The sequence below is a fragment of the Anabrus simplex genome, chromosome 3, assembly GCF_040414725.1.
Source record: "Anabrus simplex isolate iqAnaSimp1 chromosome 3, ASM4041472v1, whole genome shotgun sequence".
Taxonomy (NCBI): Eukaryota; Metazoa; Arthropoda; class Insecta; order Orthoptera; family Tettigoniidae; genus Anabrus; species Anabrus simplex.
In genome coordinates, this window is record NC_090267.1 from 98,080,962 (window position 1) to 98,099,007 (window position 18,046).

General features: G+C 42.5%; 1 protein-coding gene and 1 long non-coding RNA gene across 2 annotated transcripts in view; one reads left to right on the plus strand and one right to left on the minus strand.

Annotated features, from left to right (window-relative positions):
- Positions 1-16,433, minus strand: part of LOC137498884 (uncharacterized) — a 103,954-nt gene extending 87,521 nt beyond the window's left edge. Inside the window, exon 1 of the long non-coding RNA XR_011017907.1 lies at positions 16,265-16,433. This is a non-coding gene — a long non-coding RNA (uncharacterized lncRNA). The remainder of the gene's footprint in view (positions 1-16,264) is intronic.
- LOC136866023 (ankyrin repeat and SAM domain-containing protein 1A) overlaps positions 1-18,046 on the plus strand; it is an 878,495-nt gene that overhangs the window by 681,007 nt on the left and 179,442 nt on the right. The window lies entirely within an intron of this gene.

Here is an 18,046-nt window from a genome sequence, read left to right on the forward strand (position 1 = left end):
TCCTGGCTTTGTTCAGCAAAACCTTGAGCAGTCCGAAACGTACCCAAGTTTCATGTTGTTCTTATGCAATCACTCTGAACACAGAACGATGTTGATTTGTATAAAAATGAGTGAAACAATATTGTCTCTGATGTACTAAACATGTCCATTTATTTTGACAATGACTTCTACGTTCTCTTTAAAATTTCTTCGTAAAATTCTGATTCAGAACAAATGCTGGGTAACTAGAATTGTACACACATTTCGTGTTTAGTTAATACGTATGATAACAGTCTTTTGGAAAATACAATTGCTTTTTTCGGTTAAAACCTTTTTCTGTCGACGGAGGTATCGCATTTATTGAAGATGAAGATTCACTAGCGATATCCATCTGTATATGTTTTTAAGGGGGTATTTCTCCCAAGTTACCCACGAAATATTTATAATTGGGATAATGGTCGAGACTTTCATGAATAGCATAAAAGTGAATACTCTACAAAATTTGAATATACAAATGTATTATAACCACATTAATAAACGCAAAGTTTTCCCCTTCAGAAAGAGTGATTTCTTTGAAGTGTTTAGTGGCACATTATCTTCTGCTGTGGGCTAGAGCAATGTTAATTTCATTGACCTGTCTCAGTCTCATCCTTGGCTTTGACAATATGAAAGTGACCGAGGTATGAGCGATGGTAGTAATACCATTCCTTATGCAGCCAGTCCCTGTTATGAATAGTGTGAAAATATCGCCCATAGGGTCCGTTAGCGGATGCATTTCAGTGGGCTTGGCAGACTAATGCACAATAGCAACTTCTGGCTCGGTGAGGAAAGCAACGGGAAACTACTTCACTCCTCATTTCCCAAGTATGCCTCTTCATTGACGCCTGGGCTGTCTATGATAGCTTTAGGTGGAGCTCTGGACGATGAAACCAGCCTTCGGGCTTACTTAATGACTTTGGGTCCAGAATACTTACAACGCTTTCGGAACGAAATTTTGATCTTTCGGCATACCGTACCTTTAGCTCATCTTCTCATAAAGGTACTCAAAAGACTTTATTATTATATATATAATTCGCTGGGGCCATCAAGGACCGCGTTAAGTCTTGTTGCATTTGACACTGAACTTGGCCTTCTTTAGAGCCCAAATTTCCCTCATTCTTTGTGAGTGGGCCTGCTTACGCTCCACTGTCCAAGGGACACCGTGTCTTCTCTTCGGTTGCTCGTCTCGGTTTAGCCCGTTCGTCAATATTTTCTTGCGGAAGAGATCTCTGTTAAGGGCGTCTTCAGCTGAGATATGTAGCATTTGCAGGTCTTCTTTGGTATTTCTAAACCAGGGAATTGTGGTTTTGGGGTTTGAATCAAAAAAGTGAAAGATTTCTTTAGTTAACTTTCTTCCGTCCATTCTTTTCACATGACCGTAAAATCGTGCCCGTCTTTTTCTGATTGTGTCGGTAATTTTCTCTATTTTGCTGTAGACTTCCTTGTTGGATCTCTTTTGATGGATTCCATTTCTGTACTTTGATCCCAAGATTCCTCTCACAATTTTGCGTTCTCTTTTCTCCAGTTCTTCAAGGAGTCCTTTGTTGGCATTTAGAGACAGGGTTTCGGCTGCATATAGAACTACTGGCTTCAGAACTCTTTCATAGTGACGTATCTTGGTGTTTTGGGAAAGGCATTTTTTGTTGTAGATTGTGCGGGATGTTTGGTAGGCTATTTCCAGTTTGCCTACTCACTCCTGAAGTGCTTCTTTGTCCAGTCCATTTTTCATGATGATCTCACCCAGGTATTTGAATTTGTCTACTCGGGTGATGCCCCCGTATTTTGTATGGAGTTTTGGTGGAGCCTCTTTGATGTTAGTCATTACTTCTGTTTTCTCAAACGATATCTGCAAACCAGTTTGTTCGGCAATTTCCTTTAAAATTTCAACTTGAGCTCTAGCGGTTTCTATGTCGGTTGAGAGAACAGCAATATCATCGGCAAATGCTAAGCAGTCTGTTGCGATCCCCTTGGATTTGGTTCCTATTCTCAATGGACTGTAGTTGGTTTCCTGTAATCTCACCCGCCAGGTTCTGATGATCTTTTCAAGAACACAGTTGAAGAGTATCGGGAATAGCCCATCACCTTGTCGGACTCCTGTTTTGATGTCAAAGAAATGCGAGAGACATCCGTGGAACTTCACCTTGGATTTTGTATCGGTCAGGGTGGCTCTAATTAATGCCAGCAGTTTCAAATCAACTCCAAATTCATTTAAGATGTTTAGCAGGACTTCCCGGTCAATGAAGTCGTACGCTTTCTTAAAGTCCACAAAGACAGACACATACTGCTTGGACCTTAGTGTACAATATCTGATGATCGTTTTGAGATTTTGGATCTGTTCAGGTGTTGAGCGACCTTTTCTGAACCCTCCTTGGTATTCACCTATTTGATGTTCGACTTGTGCTTCCAAACGCTCCAGGATGGCAAGTGATAGAATTTTGTAAGTCACGGGTAGCAAAGATATTCCTCTGTAGTTGTTGATGTTCTTCATGCTGCCTTTTTTGTGTAATGGATGGATCAAAGCTATTTTCCAATCTTCGGGTAGGGTCTCCTTGTTCCAAAATTCTTCTATTTGCTTTTGCAAGATATCAAGTGATTCCTCTGGGGCATATTTCCATAGTTCTGCTACTACTGAGTCTTCCCCCGGCGCTTTGTTATTTTTGAGACGGGCAATGTGGCACTTGATTTCATCTCTGTCGGGTGGTATGGAATCTGGGTACCTGAGTAAGGGTTCCTTGGTCTCAATGGCGCTTTGCGGTTTAGAGCAATTAAGTAAATTCTTGAAGTAATCTGCCAGAATGCTGCAATTTTCTTCATTTGACGTCGCCAGTGTGCCGTCCTTTCGCTCAAAGCATAGAGATGATGGTTTATAGCCAGTGAGTTTGCGTTTGAAGGCTCTGTAGTACTCTCTGCTTTCATTCTTCCTAGAGTTTTGTTCTATCTTTTCAATGAGAGATTTTTCGTATTTACGTTTCTCAGTTCTGAACACCCTAGCTGCTTGGGCACGTTGGGTTTTGTAGGTTTCCCAATCATTTTCTGATTTCGTAGAGTAGTACTGTTTCCACGCATTGAGTCTTTCTTGGAGGACTGATTCGCAGGTACCATTCCAGCAGGCATGCTTTTTGCTTCTTCTGATTTCTGCAACGTCTTTGGCGGCCTCAACAAGGAGACTTTTGGCGTTGTTAAAGTCACAGTCATTTGGTCTAGCCTTCTTCTGGAACTCCTCGACCCTTTGCCGAAGTTTATCATTGTCGAAGCGTGTGATCTGTTTGGTTGTCTTCCTTGTGTTTGCGGGAATTGGTTTGAATTTGATAAGAGACATATAATGATCTGAGGCCACATTGATGCCTTTCTTTACCTTGACATTCATAATCTCAGGGCTGTTTCTCCTGGAGATTGCAACATGATCAATTTGGAACTCTCCGAGAGCTTGGACGGGAGAACGCCAAGTCATTTGCTTTCTGGGTTGATGGCGAAAGTGGGTCGTCATGACCTGCAAGTTGTGATTTTCGCAAATGGACACCAGTCTTTTGCCGTTGGGATTGGTTCTTTTGTGAGCAGGGTAATTTCCTATAACTTTCTTGTACTTATGTTCACGACCTAGTTGGGCATTGAAGTCACCCAAAAGAAGCTTCACATGGTGTTTGGGGATTTTGTTTATTTTTTCATCTGGTAGGTCCCAGAAATTATCAACTTCGTCTGGATCAGACTTGTTCTTATCGTTTGTAGGAGCATGTGCGTTAACTAGGGCGTAGGTTTTGTTCGCGCATTTAATTGTGAGTATAGACAATCTGTCATTCACAGGTTCGAAATTTGCAACCGATTTAAGGATCTTGGTTCTAACAGCAAACGCAGTTCCAAGCATCACAGCTCCATTAAGGATTCTTCTTTGCGTTTTGCTCTTGAAAAATCGGTAGCCTTCGAATTCAAAAATATCTTCATTTGGGTACCTTGTTTCTTGTCGGGCCATTATGGATATCTGATTTTCGTGAAGAGCTTTGGTGAGGGTTTTCAGCTTGCCAGTTTGTGTAAGTGAATTTATGTTGAAAGTTGCTAGAAAGGTTTTAGATTTTGGCCTGAGTTTTTGACTCTTCGGGGTACACCGAGACGCTCCGACTCGTCTCTTGCATGATGTCGAGTCTCCCCCAGAATCCGAACGAGACTCGTGCGCCGTGGCGTTCACGACGAGGGATTTATCCGAAGATTTACCCCCTGGGGTATGTTTCTTGAAATGTTGTGCCATCATGCTTTTTGACTTGACTTTGCTTTGGACGGGTACCCATCCTTTTACAACTAGGGTTGTTAGCCCTAGAGGTTGCCTCAAGATGTTTTCTGGCTTCTGGTCATTTACCAGTCTTCGCCGTAACCCTGGCAAGGGACCAGTTTTTTTCACGGTGGTATTTTATTTCCCTACTACCCTCCGACTCTGCTGGCGGCAGAGCCAGCGAGCTTCCCCAATTCCAATGGGACGCGCCCGATGGAGGTAACCAGTAAATCCCCACACGGGCTTTATTATTATTATTATTATTATTATTATTATTATTATTATTATTATTATTATTATTATAGATAGCTTACTGTATGCAACAGTGGTAGAATGTGAGCCTCCGGATATGACGGTCGAAGATTCAAACCCTAAAGAGGTCTTTGGATATTTGAAGGGCGCTAGGAAGTACATCCGACTCTCCATGTGAAAGATCTCTGGTGTAACAATTGGTGCTTACCCGCCAAAATTAATTGAAACTGTGCCATGCCACCCGACAGTGTTTCCATTTCTCTGCCATCTACCGGTCTTAGCGCCTCAGACGGCAATCAGCTGACTTTCTGAGTCCAAGTTGGCTGGTCTGGTTCGATTCTGGTATTTGAAGGTGCTGAAATGCAACCTCGTGGTGGTTGATATACTTGCACGTAAAAGATCTCCTATGGGGCAACATTTCGGCACCTGTGCCTCTCCGAAAACTCTAAAAGTAGTGGGTGGGTCATGAGACAAATGACATTATAATTACAGTACTTGGTCACAACCCTCATTCAGTTTTTCTTATATTGTATACAAACTGCTAATGTGTATTTTCATTGTGTCCATGGCACAACATGTAAGTAATACGAATTATTTTACCGAGCGAGCGGTTCGAGTCATGTATCTGTTAGGATGCGTTCGGGTGACGGTAGGTTCGAACCCCACTGTCGGCAGATTTGACGCCCCGTTTTCATACCGTAATTAAGAATTAAACCCACGATCGTTTTATTCCCAGTCCTATCCCATCGTCGCTGTAAGACCTGTCTGTGTCAGTGCGACATATAACCGATATACACACTTTTTGTTGCAGCCTAAACTCGGGATGTTGATGGTGGTGATTAGTACGAGGTGCGGAACCAAATCAGTGGGAGTATGGAGCCTTTTTGACTTGAATCAGGGGAGAACGATTGAATAGATCGACCATCTCGTAGAGAGGAAAGAAAAATATCACGAAATGTTAGAAAAAGAAAGACTCTTTAGGCATGAGAAGCTTAATATCCTCGCAGCCGGAAGAGAACTACAGTAGAGTTCACCAAGTTTGAATCGGGTAAGTAAAATGGAAGGGAAGATTCTACCACAAGTAAGTGGTGGGGGCGTCATAGCCGGGAGTCTTACTGAGACAGCCTCTGTTCACATTCCGGTCAGTGCATGTGGGATTCTTGAAATGAAGAATCAAGTTCCTGCCATTCGGATACCACGGAAAACTGCTGGTCCTTTAGCTATGATAACAGCATCAACAGTCACGTAAAATTGCGTACCGGGCGAGTTGGCCGTGCGGTTTAGGGACGCGCAGCTGTGAGCTTGCATCCGGAAGATAGTGGGTTCGAACACCACTGTCGGCAGCCCTGAAGATGGTTTTCCGTGGTTTCCCAATTTCATGCTGGGGCTGTACCTTAATTAAGTCGTGGATTAAAACAAAGACTTGTTCCATCATTTCACCGGGATTATGAGTATCGTGCACCTTCCCTATAAAACACAAGTTAACGTTTTTCCTTACTGGAAGTAGTACTAATTGGGCTGCATATTACGTTACTGCTATTCGGCCACGCCGTGTAGGGGTAGCGTATCTGCTTTGCGGAGTCCCCGATTCGATTCCCAGCCAGGTAAGAGATTTTTACCTGGATCTGAAGGGTGATTCGAGGTCCATTCAGCCTACGTGATTACAGTTGAGAAGCTATCTGACGGTGAGATAGCGGCTCCCGTCTAGAAAGCCAAAAATAATGGCCGAGGTTATTCGTCGTGCCGACCAGTCGATACCCTATAATCTGAAGCGGTCCTGGTTTAGACCGTGGCTCTACAGGGCTGGGGCTTGGTTTGATTTGGCTATTCCAATACCATGCTCCTACCAGCAGAACTCAATTTAATGGAAATGTATACATGCAGATAATTGTAACAGTGGTTACATTCTTAAAAGAATGGCCAAAATTATAATTATTATGGCGACGATGTGTTGGGAAAGGGCTAGGAGTTGGAAGGAAGCGACCGTGGCCTTAATTAAGGTACAGCCCCACAGAGGGGTTCGAACCCACTATCTCCCGAATGCAAGCTGATAGCTACTCGACCCAAATCACGTGGCCAATTGCTCGGTAACGCATTCCTAAGCCCTAAAACCTTCAACAAAATGCACATTTACAACGTAACTATTTAAGTAGGAGATTTCAAGTCAAACACGTGCAGTATGCCACGGATTCGCATTAAGTCTAATTTTAATTTTTATAATACAATTTCCCTAGAAAACCATTAAAGATATCAAAATTAAGAACATTCAGGCTCTTTAGACGTTTTCAGGCGTAAAATTACAAGCGTTTCAAAAAAGCGTAGCGGAGGGCTCGTCATTTGGATTGCCTTACCTTCTCAAGACGCTGGCAGCTAGTGCGCCGTTGAGACATCACTACAAGCTTCCTTTGTAGCCTAATGATAATGCACTGACGGTGCATTAGGGGAGATATGTACCACCACTTGTATGAATGCCTGCTTTTGGCTTTTATATCAAAACTTAAACCTTTTTAGCATTTGCAAGTGGTAATGTAAGGGTTATTCTGCCCGAAGGCAGGTCCGAACCACCGCAGAGGTGTTCCTGAGCCGGAGTTTACGTGCGGTAGGGTGGCCAGTTCCTTTCCGCTCCTCCATTCCCTTAACCCCACCAACAGCGCGTGGCAACTCATCCAACTCCTGACCACGCCCAATGTTGCTTAACTTCGGAGATCTCACGGGATCCGGTGTGTCAACACGGCTACGGCCGTTGGCTTTGCAAGTGATGAAATTGAATTATGGTTTCCTTCTGGAAACTTTTTTAAAAATCAAAATTGTTGTAAAAATTATTTTTGCAATGGCCATTTCCTTCAACTTTCATTTGCGTAATATTTAGATATGAAAAATGAAATGGCGTATGGCTTTTAGTGCCGGGAGTGTCCGAGGACATGTTCGGCTCACCAGGTGCAGGTCTTTCGATTTGACACCCGTAGGTGACCTGCGCGTCGTGATGAGGATGAAATGATGATGAAGACGTCACATACACCCAGCCCCAGTGCCAGCGAAATTAACCAATTATGGTTAAAATTCCCGACCCTGCCGGGAATCGAACCCAGGACCCCTGTGACCAAAGGCCAGCACGCTAACCATTTAGCCATGGAGCCGGACATATTTAGATATGTTATATGTCAACGTGGAATTTTCAGATTATGTTATATTTAGATATGTTATATGTCAACGTGGAATTTTCAGATTATGTTTATAGGTGGTTGTGCTTTAATCTGATAAACAATAATAGTTGCAGGGTACCGTTCATAAAACTAGAGAAAATAATCAATAACTTTAAATTTGTTATTGATAATTACTTTACCAAAAAAAAAAAAAAAAAAAAAAGGAAACGTGAAACACTGGATAAGGAATGTTCGGTGGGTTGTAACGTGTGCGTTCTTCTCTCGGTGAATTGTGATAATTCTCTCCCGAACTTAAGTTAAATTAATCGGTTCATCCTCCAGGGTTGGTTGTTCCCTCCAACTGAGCGAGGGATCCCGTTTTACAGCTTCAAGGGCAGTGTCCTGGAGCGTGAAGCTTTGGGTGGGAGGATACAACTGGAGAGGAAGACCAGTACCTCGTCCAGGCGGCCTCACCTTCCATGCTGAACAGGGGCCTTGCGGATAGATGGGAAGATTGGAAGGGATAGACAAGGAAGAGGGAAGAAAGCGGCCGTGGCCTTAAGTTAGGAACCATCCCGCCATTTGCCTGGAGGAGAAGTGGGAAACTACGGAAAACTACTTCGAGGATGGCTGAGGTGGGAATCGAACCCTCCTGTACTCATTTGACCTCCCTAGGCTGAGTGGACCATTGTACCACTTTTCAAATTTCGTGTCATAGCCGGGAATTGAACCTTGCCCTCCGGGGGTGGCAGCTCATCACACTAGCCCCTACACCACAGAGGTGTACTTGAAAGAAAATTGCGAATATATATTTATTCCCTGTAGACTCGGCCTGCGATGATTTAGGGAACATCGTCGTTTGAGTTAACATTCTGTTATCGCTCCGCCTTTCACTGCAAAGTGTTTGCGAACTGTTGACGTCAAGCGCGTTGTGTGATAACAGAGGTTAGTTTTCGTCCTTGAAGAAGTCTTTACGAATGGTAATTAATATCTGGAATGCCTAGCCTGCGATGCAGTAGTTGGTGCGGTGTTAGCTAGATGGCGATAACTGGAAGGTTTCCGGTCAGCACTGGGAAACCGTACACCGGATGTGTGCTGGGAACTGCATAGGTACGGCCGACACGAGTGTTTGCTGGGCAGTCATGCTGTGAAGTGCGTGCAAGTTGTTCATTTTCTTAGTGGTGTTAGTTACTTACCGTGTGGCAGCCTTTTATTTTTGTGATCTGACGACATCAGTTTTGGTGCTAATTGGTGACGGAATACTCAACACCAGTGTGTGTGTGACAGCAATGACAAGTTTGTGTATTTTGATTGGTATAGCCTTTATTTCCATACGTTTATTACATGTGGCCAGCAGGGGTGGAATGTTTAGGAAAACCACCTCATAATTTTATTTTTTCCCCCGGTTTAATCGGCAGTATCAAGGGCCGAAACATTATTTCCTAGCTTATAATATTCGCTTTTCTTTCGGTTCTTGGTGACATGAGGGTGTTAGAATTTTGTCCCTCTGAAGTTCTCCTACGTGCCTGTAAATCTAACCGAAATGAGGTTGACTTATTTGAGCACCTTAATTTACCACTGGATTCACCTGGGATCGAACATAACAAGTTGGGCTCAGAAGGCCAGCGCCCTACCGTTCTAGTCACCCAGCATGGCTGTGGTATTCGTATGCTTTCGGACGACATAGGCCATATCATATATGACAATAATTCGAAAAGTACTGCCCAGTAATCACATGCCATGGTAAAGGAGGCACATGAACCAACCTTTTGAGGCTATTTAAAAAGGTTTCTTCAGTGGAATAAAATGGTGTAAGTGGTATAAACCAAAGAAACAACTTCTTCTTCTTTTTATTCTTATTTATTTGCTTACCCTCCAGGGTCGGTTTTTCCCTCGAACTCGGCGAGGGATCCCACCTCTACCGCCTCAAGGGCAGTGTCCTGGAGCTTCAGACTCTGGTTTGGGGGATACAACTGGGGAGGATGAACAATACCTCGCTCAGGCGGTCTCACCTGCTATGCTGAACAGGGGCCTTGCGGGGGGATGAGAAGATTGGAAGGGATAGGCAAGGAAGAGGGAAGGAAGCGGCCGTGGCCTTAAGTGGAGGAGAAGTGGGAAACCACGGAAAACCACTTCCAGGATGGCTGATGTGGGAATCGAACCCATCTCTACTCAGTTGACCTCACGAGGCTGAGTGGACCCGTTAAAGCCCTCGTGCCACTTATCAAATTTCGTGGCAGAGCCGGGGATCGAACCCGGGCCTCCGGAGGTGGCAGCTAATCACACTAACCACTACACCACAGAGGCGGACCAAAGAAACAACACTCCACAAAATATACAGGTCAACAATAAACCAAATATTAAGCCTATTTAAGTGTTCAGCAACGAATTAAAACTAAGGATTTATCAAATTACTTAGGAAGAGATGTTTTAACTAATAGCAGGCTTCATAGCTTGAGACACGGAATACGAGAAAGGGAATAATAATAATAATACTAATATATTATTAATAGTAATAATAACTACTGCGGGGAAAAATTCCGGCACCTCAACGTTTCCGAAAATCCGAAATAGTAGTACAACAAGTAACATTTTAATTTTATTAGGGCATTTAAATGCGACGCCCACCTTACAGCATGAACTTTAAAGTCCACAACGGCTTCTTCTTATTCTTCTTCCTAGCCTTCTTTGCAGATTATTGCAGTGATCTCAGTGAATTTGCCCGATTTTCACCACCGGATGCCAACCCTATGTGGAGGGTTTTATTCACTATTGCGTGCTTCTGTGTGTTTGTGGATGAAGAGAAGTGTGTTAAGATACGTATTTTAAGATGAACATAAACATCCAGTCTCCCAAGCATAGGAATTAAACTTACGCTCTCAAATTGTTCGGCGCAGGAATCGAACCCGCTGACAGTTTAGCCAAGATGCCGGACACAACATGAAAACTAATAAATATATCAGCAAAATAACCAGCTGATTTAAATAGGGTAGTTTATGAGCTTTCTTCAGCCCGTCTGGTGGCCATGATCATTAAGGGGTTGAAGTCTAAACGTCTGACACCGTGGTCGAAAAACGTAGGAGAGGTGTTGGTATACAATGTCTAATTGCTAGATTGCGTGCCAAAGCTTGTATTAAACTCCAAATTTCTCCTCAGTGTTCACATGGAGTGAGGGCATATGCCGCTGTTGATGGCGATTCGTCCGTCGGATGGAGACGTTAAGCCTTGAGCAGACCCCTTGGTGCTCTTCGACAGGAGTAGGCTACGTGCCGGCACCGGGTTTCACCCTCTCCCTTATTAACTCCTCTCATGAGGTTGACGTCAGGAAGGGCATCCGGTTATAAAAACCCGCCACGACCGATTCCGACCCCGTAAAGAAATGGGGCAAGGGTTGGGCAAACAAGTGTATGAGCTTTTAGAATATACATTTGTTTTTCCACGGTGAAGAAGAAGAAGAAGCAAGGAAAGATAATGAAGCGGCCATCGCCTTATGTTAGGTATCATCCCGGCATTTGCCTCGAGAAGTGAGAAACCACAAAAAACTAATTCGAGGATGGCTGACGTGGGAATGGAACCCTCTCTACTCAGTTGACCTCCCGAGGCTGAGTGGACGCCGTTTCATTCCTTATACCACTTTTCAAATTTCGTGGCAGAGTCGGGAATTGAACCCGGGCCTCCGAGGGTGGCAGCCAATCACACTAACCGCTACGCCACAAAGGCGGACTCTTTAAAATAACAGTGATTAAATATTTTGCCATGCCCATTGGTGAACATATTTTTAAAACTGGCCTCTTGTAACTTTACTTTCAAATTTCTTCTTCTTCTCTCGTCGCATACAGGACCACGATATTCAACTATTGCGTTCCCGGTGAGTTTTGATGTTTGCATTGTAATTGCACATCCTCTGGCTGTGTTGTTCTTTCCTCTCCTTTGTCCAGAGAGCACGTGTCTTCCTTCTTGGTGGTTTGTCTTGGAATTTCTTTTGTTTATTTAGGCATCCTCCTGAAAGATGTCCGGTATTTTAACTCTTTCTGTTCCTCCTAGTTGCTGCAGATCTTTGTTTACTGCCATCAACCATGGTGACATGGTCTTCCTCGTTTGCCAGTAAACGAGAAGCTGGTTGGGCAGTTTGGCTTGATACACCCTCTGGACGTGTCCATAAAAGGCTAGGCGTCTCTTCCTGCCCACGTTCGTGATTTTTGTCACAGTATTTGTAGAGCTCTTGGTTGGGTCGCCTTATGTATTCATCTCCTTCCTTGCCTGCTCCTAATATTTATGTATTCCTTTATTTACTGACAAATGACGAATATATCATATCAGAAGTTTAAAATTCGTAATTTACATTCCTACAACGAACACGCGATCGTAAATGGAAGATATTACGCAGCAGAATGTCTAGTTCTGTCTTCGTTCGTAATAATAATCGTATGACGTCAGGCAGTCTACAGAGTTGCAGACCTTCTGAGATGGTGCCATTTTGACGGCCTTCCTACCTGTTTCGAAACTCAGATAGTGCTGCTATCTAGTAACAAAATTATAATTCGACTGAACGATTCCTATGGCCGAGTTAATATAATTTCCACGGGTGACACTGACTGCTTCACCGTAGATATTTAACGGTGGTGATTATTGTTTAAAGACAGTGACATGGTGTGCCAAGTATTGGACTACCCTTCAAAACTCGACTACCTTAGCCCGGATCGAACCCTTGAACTTGAATCATGAGTCTTACACACTACCACCGATCCACCTGTAAGCAGTGTTAAAGTGCAGAGTAATTGATTTATTACTGACGTCAACTATACTTCTTTCCGACATTTATCAATAATTGACTCAAATTACAACAATCTGTTTATGTCGCACCGACACAGGCAGGTTTCATGGTGACTATGGGGTAAGAAAAGTCCAGGAGTGGGAAGGAAGCGGCCGTGGCCTTAAGGCACAGTCCCCGCATTTATCTGATGTGAAAATGAGAAACCACGGAACACCATCTTCAGGGCTGTCGACACTGGAATTCGAACCCACCATCTCCCGAATGCAAGCTCCCAGCTGGGCTACCCTAATCGCCTGGCCAAGTCGCTCAGTTGACTCAAAATAGAATACCTATTCGTAGAGGCCTTAGATTTTATAGAGTAGACCCTACGTTCCATAATATTTTAACCTCATGTTGTAGGGGTAGCGTGCCAGATTCTTACCATCAGGCACCGGGTTCAATTCACGGGCCGTCCAATTCTGGACTGATGGCTGGAACGTCACTCACTCAGCGTTTTTAGGCCAACTGAAGAGTTGTTTGAAATGAGAGACAGCTGATACAGTCCCGAAAGCCAAGTAATGCCTTTTTAAATTCTGCTTGACACTTTGACTTGGAAGATCTGCGGACTGTCTTACAGGAACATATTATTATTATTATTATTATTATTATTATTATTATTATTATTATTATTATTATTATTATTATTCATCGTTACGGCCACTAAGGACCGCGAGATCTTAAGTGTTCGGTTTTGCGGGCCGGGTTTCACCGGGTTTTCATCCTCTCGGAATGTGCTTTCTTCCATGCATCAGAATGAACACGCTTCAGTCGAACGCCTCGTGGTGAACCTGTCTAAGTTTGTGTTCGATTGGTGCTCGGAGTTGAATGTCTGTTTCTGATACTCCTTGCTTTAAAAGATCCTTATCGATTTTCATCAACCAAGGATGAATCGTTTTGAGACTTCTAAATTAGGATAACAAACTTTTACAGATTCCTTCAGCTGACAGTCTGAAGAGGTGAACATAAAATGTTACCCTTTTTTTTTTTCGGATTACGGTCGATATCTTTTCGGTGTGGATGTATATTTCTAAGTTGCTCCGAAGCCTGTAAACACCATCTATGAGGTTGGGATCAATAATTTTTTTGATAATCCTCCTTTCCTTAATTGCCAGGTTTTCAAGCAGGATATAGTGTTCGAAGTGTTAAACATTCTGTTATATATTATGATTTTAGTGAGTCGGAAGACTGTTTCAAACTTGTTAACACGTGTTTAAGACGGCGAAATTCTCAGAATTGTTGAATTCAAACCATTCACCAAGGTAGACAGGGGCGTAACGTTAGGCCTGCAATGAAGGCGGGCCCGGTCCTTTACGGGGTCCCGCAGACCCTAGCCTAATGTCACTCTGCACGGGGGCGGTTTCGTAAAATCAGTCGAAACAATTCCTTTTTACAATTTGCTTGTAGAGAAATTGCTATTTGGTTGCATCTAGCAGTAGTCATTATTCTGTTGAGTGTAACACAGCACAGTTTGCCGTATCTCGCAACACCGCGATACGCCCCTCACAAAATAACTGCACCAAATTATTTAAAAAATAATTATAGCAATTTAAATTGATACCAAAATACCACATTTTAGTTGTAAAATGAGCTTTTTTGATGTGTAATTCACAAATTTTGCTGAACATTTAACTTTTGTCACACTTTTATTGGACAAAAAGATATAATGCTAATAAGAAGTTGATGTAGTAACAATCGGTCAACTTATTTGCAAACGAGATCTCTCTGCACGAAGTTAATAATGGACTAGGCTTATCAGTTATGCGATTCGATTTTTTCAAACTTTATTTGAACAGTTTTTGATGTAAAGGATCCGCCGGCTGTATGACGTCATAGGTGACTACTTTGGGAGGATGAGATGTATCCCTTTGTTTGTATAATTTGACAATATATTGTATTACTTCTACCTGCTGTAATTAAATTTATATTAGTTATTTATAGGTGTTACATTTTATTTGAGGGGGCCCGAACTTTTATTTTGGCAGGCGGGCCCCTATGATAAGCTTATACGTTACTCCTTTGTTTGTAGATGCACGTCTGAACACAGCAACTACAGCTACTGATTAGCTGATACTTCTATTAGCTCGTTTTCTGTGGTTTTCTCTCTATGAATATGCATTTCAATTATGTTTCCTTAGGCTGCGTCATTGTAGACAGCTTCGGATTCATCGACCAGATTAGCTCAGCGCTGTACAGACGTGTGGAAGACGACAAGATTAAGCAAGCCCTGTTGTCAGGAATTCGATTGCCGATTCAGTCTCGAATTGAAGACTCTTTTGAATGGCAAGAACACGGCTCACTCAGGTTCAGATTACGCTGACCACCCTCCAAATATTTTGGTACGGTTAAGCCGTTTCTACGTTATCCGCCCCTTTCTTAGACTGTTGGGACTCAGTGATTTCATCTCAAGTAATAATATTATTCATGGAGTCAGCAGCGTAACGTTAGGGCCTGCAAAGCAGTAGGGCCCGGGGCTTAAGGGGCCGACAGACTTCCCTACAAAAAGTAAATAAATTAATAAATAACTTTACCCAATGCCAGTCTAAGCGGAAACGTTGGTGTCGTGATGTGTTTGTAGAACTGGCCGGGGGTTACAGTGAGTAATTGTCGGATGGTTGCACCTGCCTGCAAATGATTGTTATTTTGTTAAGAGAACTGTCTCTCGTAACATGATGCATGTTGTTTAAAGGGGCCCAAAATCGAAGGTAATCGGTCCGCCCTCTCGTAACACAAGTGGCACGTTCTCCCAAAAATATCTGTGCCAAGCTGTTATTAAAGAAACAAAATATCAAATTTTAGACTTAATTATTCCTGTTGCTGTTTCTTCCGCAGGATGATCCTTTTCAAAACTGAGACTTATAAAGAACTACTTGCGAAATGGTATGACCCAAGACAGACTTTCTGAACTTAGCCTCCTCAGAATCAAATGTGCCATCGTCGGATATCCCTGAAATCGTCAATGCCTTTGCATCCCTGAAAGTACGCTGCGTGGTCCACTTTTTTTTTACAATAAAATGTGTGTACAGAAAAGTTTAAAAAATAAAGAAAAACCTTTAAACATTCCAAACAACTTCAAAATTAAATCTATTAATAAATTAGTTTTGTGCTCTTATAGTAAGACCGTAATTATTATACTGTTATTTTTAACGTCCTACTAACTAATTTTGAAGGTTATCGGATACGCCGAGGTGCCGGAATTTTGTCCCGCAAGAGTTCTTTTACGTGCCAATAAATCTACCGACACAAGGCTGACGTATTTGAGCACCTTCAAATACCACTGGACTGAGCCAGGATTGAACTTGCCAAGCTGGGGTCTGAACCACTCAGTCTGGCGAAATAAGTCCTTGATACACATTATTTAAATATAGACTGCACTGAAGTATTTGATCTAATTACATGTAACTTATATGTATTTGGTAAGTTTTATACATTTCTTTGAGGGGTTCAGTTTTGGTTCTTGCCGGTGAGCCTTGTCATATTCCTTACGCCACTGCATGGCGTACTACAAAGGCATGCAGAATGGACAATAAAAAGCAAAGCTTTCGGTACTGAGTATGAGTTGTACTAAAAGACAAGATGTAAAAGACATCGCAAATGGCATTCTTGATATTATAAACGCATTTTAAAGGCTTGAGAGCACTATTCAGATAGAAAACATGAAATTATAATAGGCTATGACCACAAGTCACTCTCGAGCCGGATGCTCTAATGAGAGGCGAGTGCAGCCATGTGCGGCGTGTAGTAATTGAAGACTTAATTGTTGGTGCACAGTGAACTCACCCGGGCCGCGTGCGATGCCTCCACTCCAGTCTTCCTTAGACCACTGTGTTGAGATATGGTGCGTGGCAACGAGGACACCCAGCCTTGCGACACGCCACTAGCCTGTTTGAACAGGTAGTGAGTGTACAACCTTCATACAACTCAGATGATTACGTGGTGTGGGTGTACCGTGTTGTTGTGGAATGTTCGGTGGTGTGCTGCCGTCAAGAATATGGAATGGTATGAACGATATCAATCATAATCAATCTTGATACCTTATCTCATCATGTGATATTTGAATGCTACTAATAATATTGTTGTTACATGATATATTATTATAGATACTGTAAATTATCAGTGGCGTACTGAATTTCGGCCATCTTATGCCCTTTAACTTCCCAATCAAGAGTGCAACCGAGGAGTATTTTAAATTTAATGTTTTTACAATTTGTTTTACGTTGGACCAACACAGATAAGTCTTCCATCTACGATGGGATAGGAAAGGACTAGGAGTGGGAAGGAACTGGCCGTGCCCATAGTTAAGGTAGGCTACAGCCCCAGCATTTGCCTGGTATAAAAATGGGAAACCACGGAGAGCCATCTTCAGGGCTGCCGACAGCGGAATTCGTACCCACTACTTCCCGAATGCGAGCTCAGACAAATTATTATTATTATTATTATTATTATTATTATTATTATTATTATTATTATTATTATTATTATTATTATTATTATTATTATTATTATTATTATTATTTATTATTATTATTATTATTATTATTATTATTCAGTTGCCCAGATCCATCTATGGTGAGTATAGTGTGCAGTTGTACTGTGTGTCTTGGTATGTACTAGATCAAGTGTGTTACGTTGATTTTTCTGTCTCTCATCCTTGGCTTTGACGATGTGAATTTTTTTTTCAATTTGCTTTACATTGCACCGACACAGATAGGTCTTATGGCGACGATGGGATAGGAAAAGTGTAGAAGTGGAAAGGAAGTATCTAGGAATATAAGGAAAGATCTTCACTGGGGTAATCACATAAATGGGATTGTAAATAAAGGGTACCGATCTCTACACATGGTTATGAGGGTGTTTAGGGGTTGTAGTAAGGATGTAAAGGAGAGTGCATATAAGTCTCTGGTAAGACCCCAAGTAGAGTATGGTTCCAGTGTATGGGACCCTCACCAGGATTACCTGATTCAAGAACTGGAAAAAATCCAAAGAAAAGCAGCTCGATTTGTTCTGGGTGATTTCCGACAAAAGAGTAGCGTTACAAAAATGTTGCAATGTTTGGGTTGGGAAGAATTGAGAGAAAGAAGAAGAGCTGCTCGACTAAGTGGTATGTTCCGAGCTGTCAGCGGAGAGATGGCGTGGAATGACATTAGTAGACGAATAGGTTTGAATGGCGTTTATAAAAGTAGGAAAGATCACGATATGAAGATAAAGTTGGAATTCAAGAGGACAAACTGGGGCAAATATTCATTTATAGGAAGAGGAGTTAGGGATTGGAATAACTTACCAAGGGAGATGTTCAATAAATTTCCAATTTCTTTGAAATCATTTCGGAAAATGCTAGGAAAGCAACAGATAGGGAATCTGCCACCTGGGCGACTGCCCTAAATGCAGATCAGTATTGATTGATTGATTGATTGATTGATTGATTGAGGAAGCTACCGTGGCCTTAATTATAATACAGCCTTGTGTGAAAATTGGAAAGCACGGAAAACTATCCCCAGGGCTGCCGACAGTGGGGTTCGAACCCACTGTCTCCCGAGTGCAGTTTACAGCTACGTGACGCAA